General features: G+C 35.6%; 1 protein-coding gene across 1 annotated transcript in view; it reads right to left on the minus strand.

Annotated features, from left to right (window-relative positions):
* Positions 1-10000, minus strand: part of LOC144978947 (uncharacterized) — a 71364-nt gene that overhangs the window by 42682 nt on the left and 18682 nt on the right. The window lies entirely within an intron of this gene.

The raw sequence follows: 10000 nt of genomic DNA on the forward strand, positions 1-10000 counted from the left end.
AAAAAACAAAAAGCCTAGTGACGTCTCGCATATTTTCTACGGGGGTTTTTTGGGTGGTTTTTTTGGGGGTTTGGGTCACAAAACAAATTCTTCGTTTTTTTTCAAGGAAAGTCAACCAAGTGTGGGTATTTATGGAGTTATTACGAAATTTTGGTTCCGTGTTCAGAACTTCATCTCTTGATCATTATATAACACAATGAAAATGAAAGTTGAAGCCAGACAACACAATTTTAACGATTTGGGAAAAGTTACTTATCCTTGTAAGAGCAATCTTTTAAAAATTTTTACCTTAACTACAATTTTTATCTCCTAAAAATAACGAATTTTAAAATAAAATGTCTTAATAAATCATCGAAAATTTGAAGTTAAAACAAAAATTTGGTACAATCTATTAAAAAGGCTTATTGTCATGGACGAAACTGTGCGGTTGGGGGGGGGGGGTAGGGGGAGGGGGGTGGGACTGAAACGATAATAGAATAGGAGGGGGAGAAAAAAACAAAACAAAACAAGAAACAGTCTGGAATCCTGAATTTTGGAACGCGGAATACGGCGGAATTCTAGGGGATGAAACGAGCAATGGGTTCTGTCAGTCATCACGGTCAAAATAAATGTGTTATTGTGCGTTTAGCAACTGGACAACTGACAATCGTTAACTATGGCATGATGGTCAGTGTTATCTTGTGCTGTTTTGCCCTCTTATCCCTCACTTCGATTACCCCCCCACTCCCCCCACTCCCCACTTCCATAAAAATAAAAGAAAAACAATCATATTAGAATTGTGTATGAAGATAGGAGAATTCATTGTGGTTATTTTGGTTTTAAATTGTACGTAAAGTAGATGATGATGGAAGAAGAAGAAAAGAAGAAGAAGAAGAAAAAGAAAGAAGAAGAAGAAGAAGAAGAAGAAGAAGAAGAAGAAGAAGAAGAAGAAGAAGAAGAAGAAGAAGAAGAAGAAGAAGAAGAAGAAGAAGAAGAAGAAGAAGTAAGTTATCATTGTCGATGATAATGATGATGATGATGATGATGATGATGATGATGATATCATATTATAAATTGTGTATGAAGATAGGAGAATTCCTTGTGGTTATTTTGGTTTTAAATTGTACGTAAAGTAGATGATGATGGAAGAAGAAGAAGAAGAAGAAGAAGAAGAAGAAGCAGAAGAAGAAAAGAAGAAGAAGAAGAAAAGAAGAAGAAGAAGAAGAAGAAGAAGAAGAAAAGAAGAAGAAGAAGAAGAAGAAGAAGAAGAAGAAGAAGAAAGAAGAAGAAGGAGAAGAAGAAGAAGAAGAAGAAGAAGAAGAAGAAGAAGAAGAAGAAAATGAAGAAGAAGAAAAGAAGAAGAAGAAGAAGAAGAAGTAAGTTATCATTGTCGATGATAATGATGATGATGATGATGATGATGATGATGATGATGATGATTATGATGATGATGGTAATGGTGATCATAATAATGATGGTTCCCTCTCTCTCTCTCTCTCTCTCTCTCTCTCTCTCTCTCTCTCTCTCTCTCTCTCTTTACCTCTACCTCTTTCCTCCCACTCTCTCCCTGTTAAAATCCCTTCCTCCTCTTCACTTCCTTATTGGTTTAAGGGTTCTCTTTGACACAGAAATAATGAGGTAGAGATAGCCCGTAATCTTTATCACCCTTGGGACGGGGCGAAAACAAAGAAGATTTTGATTGGGTGAGCAGTTATTTCCTCAAGGATGTACCTCTCCTCCTCTCTCTCTCTCTCTCTCTCTCTCTCTCTCTCTCTACTCTCTCTCTTTCTTTCTCTCTCTCTCAATTTCTACTTCGTATAAAAAGGCAAACAAGGAAAGAAACGGCGCCGGAAGAATGGATGGATAAGAAAATGATGTAAAGATAGAAAGAAGATAGATAGATAGAAAAATAGATAAATTGGTGGATGGATAGATAGATGGATAGATAGATAGATTGGATAAATAGATAGAAATATATATATTTTTTTCATGGGATATTCTGCCCTGAGGCCGCAGTGATTGTACAGGAACAACTTTGAAGGCATAATAAGAATAAGATGTGATAATACTAACATAATAGGTATAGATATTAGTAGGTACCAACAAATAACGCATATTATTAGACAGATATATAGTAAATAGAATGATAGGTAGATAGATCGAAAGATAGAAAACCTAATAATAAACCAACAAACATAAATGGAATAAAGCATGCAACCCCTTTGTGTACAGAAATGACATACGATACTCAGAAAATACATTTTCGAAATATTATTATACATTGAAAAAAAAAAAAATAAGAGAGAAAATGTACGAAGGTTGGGGGTGGGGGGTGGGGGGCTGGATTAAAAAGGAAGTAACTTGAAAGGAACAAGTAAATAATGAGGGGTGAAAAAGAAAATTTAAATAAGAAAAGTTGGGAATGGAATATTGTACGAAAAGAATATATCATTGGCTACTATTATTGTTGTTGTAAATTATTGTGAAGAACGAAGAAGAAGGGAATAGGAGAGGGAAAAGATGCGGGGTGAGGGTGGGGGAGGAGAAAGAGACGAAGGAGAAGACGGTAAATTGGCATTTATTTGTGTGAAAGGAAAGATGACCTCAGGAGCTAGTCTGATAAAAACGGGAGTTCATTAAAACAGTAGCCCCCTCTGTTGTTGGTGCTACTGTAATGAGTCTGTGTGTGTGTGTGGGAGGGGGGGGGGGGAGGGAGGAGGGGGTGTTTCTTTGTATGTGTGGGCGTTTAAGAGGAAGAGAGAGGGCTGGATGTGTGTGTGTGTGTGTGTGTGTGTCTGTGTGTGTATGTGTGTGGTGATAAAATAAATGATGATAGATAGTGATGGGCTGTTGAGATTCTATTCTAGTTTTAGTTATAGAAATATAGAAATCCTGACAAGAACTAATAACAAACAAAACAAAATCCTGACAAGAACTAATAACAAACAAAACAAAAAACAAAACAAAAACAACCCAAAAAACACATATACAAAAAACAAAAACAAAACAAAAACAAAACTAAACAACAACAAAAAACACGTTATTTTTTTTTAATGTCGGTGGCTAAGCTGAAGCTGTAGGATGTCTCGCTTTGTAAAATAAAGACCTGAAAAAGGTGTGTATGAAACAAGATCCACACAAAGCAGAGGAAGAAAAAACACACACAGAAAAAAACAACAACAAAACAACAGAAAAAAACAACAAACAAACAAACAAACCAAAAAAAAAAAGAACCCCAACAAACATCCCAAAAAGTTAGCCTGCCTGCCTCGACTGGGGATCGAACCCCAGACTGATTACACTTTATCCGATCATCATTATCTTACACACCTAACCTGCTCTCCAACTTATCATATTAACTATTGCTTTGTATTATTATTATTATTATTATTATTATTATTATTATTATTATTATTATTATTATTATTATTATTATTATTTTATTATTATTATTATTATTATTATTATTATCATTATTATTTTCGTTGTTTGCCTTGCTTTATTATTGATTTTACTTATTTGATTTGTTGAAAAAATATATTCTTGTATGAGTTACATTGGCAATTGCCTAAAATAAACGTTTTTGAACTTTGAACTTTGTAAAATTGTATAATGCAATTTTGGGATTCTTGTTAATGATTGGATGTGTTGAATGAGTGAAAAAAAAAAAAAAAAAAAAAAAAAGAAGTCTTTGACATTGATAATGTGTTCTAAGGCCAGGAATTGGATTCAATAATCGGATGTCACGTCCGCCCAGCGACGAACAACTTGGTTCTAAACAAAGAAAATCTGTACTTTTTATTCTTCATGCTGGCTAGACCTTTTTCACATGTCATGTGATCAGAATGTATAAAAGTCAAAACATGATCAGATTTATAATGTTTTTCTCCTCTGGATAGACTTGCATGCTTGTCGGAGAAGTATGTCATAAGGGCGTCCGCCGCCATTGTTCCGATAGTTTAGAACCAGTTACTTAGTTACGATGCAGTCATTACGAAGGAAGTGACGTCACGACTGTTGAAGTCCATTGTGGACATGATACTGACTGTCCAAATTAAATGTATTCATTCATATGTGAGGGGGGGGGGGGGGGGGGGGGGGGGTATGTACCTGGAAGTGGAAACGGATGTTGTAAAAAGTACCATCGGCGACACGTTACCATAATATATAATTATGTACGAGAGGGAATGATGATGTTAATGTTGTCGCCGCTAAGTCCGCCAACATCTTGATAAACAATCGGCCCTTATATTCTCACGTTTTATAATTATGTAAGGTAAAAATGGTTGGCTTTTAAAAAAAAAATTCTAGTGGCTCGTGAACTATAAATAAAATTGTAACTATCCTTCTTATCATTGCCAGCCTTCCGTTTCCTGTTTCCCGCTGAACGCACACAATACGTACGCATTGAGAAATTGGCTTGAGTAAAGTTGACGTGCAGAAAATAAAAGAAATAAAGAAACAAACAAAAAACAATTTTTTTTAAAAGGCAAAAACAAACAAAAACCAAAAAAAAAATAATAATAATAAAAAAAAAAGAACAGCAAAACAAAAAAACCCCAGATACCACAACCCCCCCCCCCCCCCCCCCCCCCCCAGGGAATGGCGATTTAGACGGGGGGGGGGGGGGGAGGTATAATATTTTTTTTTAAAGTATTAAAAGATAATATGATGAAAGAATATTAGAAAAAGGGTGTTAGAAAAAAAGAAGATTGCTAAGATAGCCAAATTAGACCAGAGAACTCCAAAACAAAAACCTTTAAATTATATTGTCCCCCTGAATTGACACGGCTGTAATGGAAGCGAGCGCCCTTGTCACCAGATTGGCATCTTTCTATTATAACGGACTTTCGCCCATTCCCCTTGAGATGATCTGGCCTGCCACAAATAATGCAAAAAGGGGAAAGTGGGAGGAGTTAACCCTTTCATGGCAAGACGGAAATTGTTTTCGATAAGAAGTTTCTCTCTCTCTCTCTCTCTCTCTCTCTCTCTCTCTCTCTCTCTCTCTCTCTCTCTCTCTCTCTAAATATCCGTATGACGATCATAATATTATAATCGCAGTAACGTCAGGGAACGCTCCAGATTCATCGAATCGCTGTTTCTCAATACGCTTCAACAGTCATGACGTCACTTCCCTCGTAATGACTGGCTCTAAACTATCGGAATAATGGCGGGGGCCCTTATGAAATATTTCTCCGACGAGCATAAAAGCGTATACAGAGGGAAAAAAAACCACATTATAAATCTGATCATGTTTTGACTTTTAAACATTCTGATCACAAGACATATGAAAAGTTCTAGCCAGCATGAAGAATAAAAAGTACCGATTTTCTTTGTTTAGAACCACGATGGCCACCGTTGCTGAGCGACGTGACATCAGACTATTGAATCCAATTCGGGGTGAAATAGGTATGGGGATGTTGTAATAATAATATATCTTTATGTCCCCAAAAAGTGGCAATTTGTCATTTGGTTACACATTTATAACAATACAATATTGACATAGACACACTCACACAAGATGCACACTAGTAACATAGTAGTAGTTATCGTAAAAAAAAAAAAAAAAAAAAAAAAAAACCTTGATAGGTTAGAGATTGAAGTAAACTCGACCCCCGCGTCTAAGGAGTTATAATAATATAATATAATCTTGTGTGAATGAAATGGAATAACTAGCTCTCCTTATAATAGACTTTGTCTATTGAGTTATTCTTGTAAATCAACAAGTTTATCTCCCCTGTTTTATCTAAACGGGACCTTTCAATTTGTCTCAGCAAGATTTGTTGTCGTCGATATTATTATTATTATTATTATTATTATTATTATTATTATTATTATTATTATTATTATTATTATATTATTATTATTATTATTATTATTATTATTATTATTATTATTAATATTATTATTATTATTATTCCTCCTCCTCCTCTTCTTCTTCTTCTTCTTTCTTCTTCTTCTCTTCTTCTTCTTCTTCTTCTTCTTCTTCTCTTCTTCTTCTTCTTCCTCTTCTTCTTCTTCTCCTTCTCTCTCTTCTTCTTCTTTCTTCTTCTTCTTCTCTTCTCTTCTTCTTCTTCTTTTTCTTCTTCTTCTTTTCTCTTCTTCTCTTCTTCTTCTCTTCTTCTTCTTCTTCTTCTTATTATTATTATTATTATTACTTTTATTATTATCGTCATCGTCATCATTATCATCATCATCATCATCATCATCATCATTACTGTTGCTACTAGTACTACTACTACTACTACTACACTACTACTACTACTACTACTACTACTACTACTACTACTAACTACTACTACTATTCCTACTACTACCTACTATCTACTACACTACTACTACTACTACTACTACTACTACACTATCCTACTACTACTACTACTATCCTCCTCCTCCTCCTCCTCCTACTACTACTACTACTACTACTACTACTACTACTACTACTACTATCATCATCATCATTAAACACGATTATACTAAAATTGTTTTTAACAATTATTTCATCCATTTCAACTGGCGGGTGCTGCAAACCAAAGAATTTAACAATAATTGGGAATGGAACGGAAACGGTCATACTCGACAAATTAAATTGTACCCCAACCCCCACCCCCACTCCTCCAGGTAAGCAAATCTGCTGCAGTCATTGTCTTCTTATAAAAGAACTTGTTCTCCTACTGTAGTCAATTTCCCTGTAAGGCGAATGCTCTGCTAACTGAGGCCCGCAGAACTGTGAACTGTGAACCTTCATTGTATTTTTTCAGACATAAATACAGATAATAATAATATCAGTTTTAATAAAATAATAATAATAATAATAATAATAATAAATAATAATAATAATATTAATAATAATAATAATAATAATAATAATCTAAACGGTGTATCCATTCCAACTGGCCGGTGTTACGTTTCAAAGGTAAACAGCGCAGACAGGTTCGTTTCCCGCCACTCGACACATTGTCAGCCTCCCAGATTCCACCTCGTGAGCCAGATCTGCTGTTGCTGCTTGTCGGGCGGGACGGGACGGGGGGACGGACGTCTGCGGAGCATCCATCAATGAAATCATTATTTTGAGCCTCGAGAGCCAAACGTGTTTTGTCTTGTTTCGCCATTGCATTTTTGGTGTTGATTTTTTCATTTATTTTTTTTGGTGCGTGTTTACAGCAGCAGCAGCAGCAGCCACTCTGTTGTTTTTTTTGGTTAGAGTTAACTCCCGTTGTTCTCCTCTCTCTCGTTTTTTCTCACACACATGCGAAAGCTGCGAGATTTAAATGAAGCGAATCTGTAAAAAAGGTTTTCGTGTTGGATATATCCGTCACTAAAGCCATTATTTTGAAGTGAAACTGCTTAACTTAATTAATGTTATTTTTCGCTAGTTTGCAGTTCCTCTTGTTTACGTGTTCTGCTGTTGTGCAATCAATTTATTTCGTCATTCAATTTTTTTTTATTGAAAGGTAGAATGAAAAAAAAATGTCTTGTGAAACAAGGAAGGATTACAATAGATGGTGTTTTGTTTATTCATATCACTTAAAATATAAGCATAAAAAAGAAAGAAAGAGAGAAAGAAAGAGAGAAAGAGAGAGAGAGAGAGAGAGAGAGAGAGAGAGAGAGAGAGAGAGAGAGAGAGAGAGAGAGAGAAGAGAGAGAAAGAGAGGAGGAGTAAGGGGGGGGGGGGGGGGGGAGAGTAAATCTAGCAAACTGTCTACTCATCGTTCCTAAGAGGGAGGGAAGGGGGGGGGGGGGCGTTGTCAGTTGTAATTGAAGACAGGGGGAGATAATCAAACAATGTCGTGATTGATGGTGATGAGGCAGTCTTTTTTTCACAGTTATGTCCCCTTCTCCATGCCGTGACAGGGCAGTAAAAAGTTGGCCCTAAATCCCTTGACACACACACTACACGCCAGGGCTAATTTAGGCATGCTATTGAGACTGATCGGTGGGGGTCACGATAGCTCAGTTGGTAGAGCGCTCGGCTCCCACCCATAAAAACATATTAGTAAATAAACAAATAAAAAATAAATAAATAAATAAATAAATAAATAAATCAATCAATCAATAAATAAATATAATTATCGTAAAGGTTTCGAATCCTCTAAATATTTGCTTGTTAGTTATTGTTAACTTGTGCCCAGCCAGTAGTGGTCGATTGGGTAGCTGAGTATATTAAATCTAACAGAAATTACTTTGCCATAATATATAAGACCAGATTCTTATCCAATTAATGATTACGGTCCTTTTAACACTGCAGGAACTTTGATTTAAGAAGAAAAAGAACCCCCCCTCTCCCCCCCCCCCCAAAAAAAAATTTTTTTTAAAAAATCCGACTTTTTTTTCAATAATATATTACAATGAAAATGCTTTGACGCAATCTGAGAAAATTGGTTCTTTTTTTTCTTCAGAGATTTGGACACCTTTAGAAATTCCCTAAATGATATAACTCAAACAATGATATGACATATTATTTTATACATAATACCCCCCCCCCACCACCACCACCCTTCCCTCACCCCCCGAATTGACAGACCATCATGAGATCTGCGAGCGACACGGACAAGCAAGTAAATAGAACCCAAAGTATTGTCTGGACGCCATGATATCATTGTCAAAATGAGTCTCCAGAAAACCGGAACTGACGTTTCTCGTCTGTCTATCGAAGATTGTTGTCGAATTTCGTTGCAGTTTCTCTTAACTCAAGGGGTGGATTGGTCAGGAGGAGTACACCCCCCCCCCCCCCACGCCCCTCTTCTTCGATCTCATCACCCCTCCGCCCACTTACATTTTTTTCTTTCTCTGCTATTTATTTTAACTCTTCATAATACACTTTGGCTGTGTTTCCCCTCTCACAAAATCTTAACCATCTAACTGTCTCTTCCCCCCCCCCCCCTCTCCCATTTCCCATCACCTCTCAATGTCCCTTTATTGTCTTTTGTTATCATCAACGATAACTCGTCCTGGCATCTTCCCGAGAGCGGCTCATTGTTACCACCCCTTGCCCAGTTCCGCTTGTCTCCTGGCCTTAATGAGACGCCTTTCTCTTCGTCATTTCCGGTTCCTCTCTTTTACAATCAACGAACTCATCTTCACACAACGGAGAGCTAGTGATGTCCGACATCCAAGTAAGAAGAAAAGTTCTAGTCTTTCACTTCCACTAACATTATATTACAACAATATTTTTATTTTACTCTCGCCAGAAAATCTACACTTCAAATCTCGATCTCCTGCCTGAGAGGAACCTTACGTGCCACTCTGTTTGCAGGCCTGATAACCAAACGGTATTTGGCAAAAGTAGAGTAACCGTCTCTCTCCATCCAATATAAAATAAACAACCACAACCGACGTCTTATATTGTAGGCTGTAAATTAAATGTTGGGAATCTACATTATCCCGGTATATTCAGAGGCGATGTGTTATGTTAATTAATTAATTAGTCAGTTAATTAATTAATTAATAATGATAATAATAATATATTAATAATAATAATAATAATAATATATAATAAAATAATAATGATAATATATAATAATAATAATAATACAAATATAATATAATAATAATATAATAATAATACTAATAATAATAATATAACTATATATAATAATAATAATAATAATAATAATAATAATAATAAAATAACAACAAAAGAAGAAACGTCACCATCATATTGAATGTCCTATCGACTCTTTATTTATCTTTCCTCATTTTTCATAATATTGGGAATCGGGAAAAAAATGAGAGCAATGGACACAAACAAATGTAACGATAATATAAACATTTTTTTCGTGTTCTTTTTTATTTTCCTTCGGGTTTTTTTTTTTTTTTTTTTTTTTTATAAATACAACTTGAGAGAGACAGATTGGTGGATTGATAGAGAAGAGAAAGAAAGAGAGAGAAAGAAAGAGAGAGAGAGAGAGAGAGAGAGAGAGAGAGAGAGAGAGAGAGAGAGAAAGCGAGAGAGGGAGCGCAAAACCAAAGTAAAAGAACAAAAATAAGTTATATCTACGTAGGAAGACAACCCACCCTC

The sequence above is a fragment of the Berghia stephanieae genome, chromosome 8, assembly GCF_034508935.2.
Source record: "Berghia stephanieae isolate SIO BIC M18660-M18661 chromosome 8, UCSD_Bste_1.3, whole genome shotgun sequence".
Classification (NCBI taxonomy): domain Eukaryota; kingdom Metazoa; phylum Mollusca; class Gastropoda; order Nudibranchia; family Aeolidiidae; genus Berghia; species Berghia stephanieae.